Source organism: Palaemon carinicauda, chromosome 10 (assembly GCF_036898095.1).
Source record: "Palaemon carinicauda isolate YSFRI2023 chromosome 10, ASM3689809v2, whole genome shotgun sequence".
Lineage (NCBI taxonomy): Eukaryota > Metazoa > Arthropoda > Malacostraca > Decapoda > Palaemonidae > Palaemon > Palaemon carinicauda.
The window spans coordinates 123518894-123521163 of record NC_090734.1 but is presented as its reverse complement, the minus strand read 5'-3'; positions in this window follow the sequence as shown (position 1 = coordinate 123521163).

Sequence of the window (2270 nt, the reverse complement as noted above, 5' to 3'; positions counted from 1 at the left end):
TGTTGGTAATTTATTCATGCCAGGAATATTTCAGTCTCAATAATCTCTTTGAATAGCTTTTTGAAGATAATTTCCTATGCCAACGGAATCTTAATCATTATACCTATACCTAAGGTAAGGGGACGGTTGCCTTGATGCGTTTTCTCCAACTACTTCTATCCAGTGTATCTTGTTCCACTAAACTCTTCTTCAAATACTACAGGGGATACGTCCCTGCCTAGCGATATGCCGGACTGGGTTTCAAGTCCCTCTCAAGCTCGATAGTTTCTTGTATTGTTTACAACGTTACCATCTTTGTGAACTAGGGACGGGGGATTTGATGGATTCTATAGGTCTAACTGGTGAGTCATCAGCAGCTATTGCTTGGTCTTCCTTGGTTCTAGCTGGAGTGGAGAGGGACTTTGGTACTTATATGTGTATTATTATTATTATTATTATTATTATTATTATTATTATTATTATTATTATTATTATTATTATTATTATTATTATTATTAGGTAAGCTACAGCACTAGTTGAAAAAGCAGGAAATAAGGAAATAAATGAACTTCAAGAGAAATAATGAACAATTAAGATAAAATATTTTAAGAGCAGTATAAACTATAGAAAAGAGACTTATTTCAGGCTTTTCAACATTAAAACATTTGCTGCAAGTTTGAAATTTTGAAGTTCCACAGACTCAACTACCAATACCTGAACAGGAAGATCATTACACAACTTGGTCATATTTGGAATAAAACTTTTAGAATACCGTGTAGTATTGAGCCTAATGGTGGAGAGGGCATAACTATTAGAATTAACTGGATACCTAGAACTACGGAAGGGGTGGTACAGTCTGGGAAGATCTGAATGCAAAGGAATTATGAAAAATCATATGCAACAAGCATAACGAACTAAATGAATGACGGTGCCAAAGATTAATATCTAGATCAGGAATAAGAAATCTAATAGACTGTAAGTTCTTGTCTAACAAATCAAGATGAGATTCATCATCTGAAGACCAGATAAGAAACTACTTGAAAAAAGGTAGAATGAAAGAATTAAAACACTTCTTCAGAATAGATTGATTACCGAAAATCTTGCAAGACTTTCTCAGTAAGACCACTTTTTAGTGCTATAGAAGTGACAAACCTAATGTGTTTCTCAAATGTAAATTTGCTGTCGGGAATCACACCTAAAATTCTAAGGCATACAAAGTTAATGCAACACTATCAATGCTGAGTTCCGGATGTTGAGGAGCCACTGTCCTCGACCCACTAACAATCATACTTTGAGTTTTGTTGGGATTCAACTCCATGCCCCTATAATTTGCAGCATGCACTAAGTTTAGCTAGATCTCTAGGGATTTAGCAACCCCAGATCTACATTCAGGAAAGGGAATTGATGCAAAAAGAATAGCATCATCTGCATATACAACGAGCTTGTATTCTAGACCAAACCACATATAGTATGAAAAGTAATGGCCCAGGAACGCTACCCTGAGATACACCAGATATCACATTCAGTCTCTAGGGTATAGTCCTTCTAAATTGGGTATTGTCACTGTCCCTTGCCTCTGCCATTCATGAGCGGCCTTCAAACGTTTAAACTAAAAAAAATTTCCCCTCTGTACTTCCATCCCTAACGAGTTGCACCCAAGCCTTTTTTTTATCCCACCTTCCTCATTCTCTCACTCATCCGTACCACAGGCCCATGTCATCTCAGTCTTAATTCTTATCACATCAGTGATCTTTACTACAGTTGACATTCCTGTTGTCCAAATTTATATTTTTAAGCGTGACATTATTTTAACTATCATTAGTATCCAGAACTAGGATGATTATTTTACCTAAAAAGCCCTGAGCAATCATCTCCTTTACTGCTATCTTGAGCCAAGATATTTGAAAGGCTTGTTACCTCAGTATCTGCATTGCTTGCGTTACTGTAGTATTGAATTACTCTCCGGCATAGTAAGGGTCTTGGTCCCTTGTCCTCTTAAAGGGGGTAGATAATTTCAGTGTTACTTTATTTTGTTTGTGTATTTAGTTCAAACAGAAAAGTAGAATGACACCGGTGAATTTATCCTGAATTTTACGAATGAATGGACGAGTTACTGATGTATTAGAAGCTTTCAAGTTTTTCATGGTCATGTTTCTATAGTATACTCATCATAAATATCGCATGTGGGAGAAAATATTTAGAATACCACATTTGAGTGCTTACAAAATACAGGTGAAAGATTTCACGCTCTGAAGCCCGAGGATATTATTTAATGTTAGGTTTTGCAAATG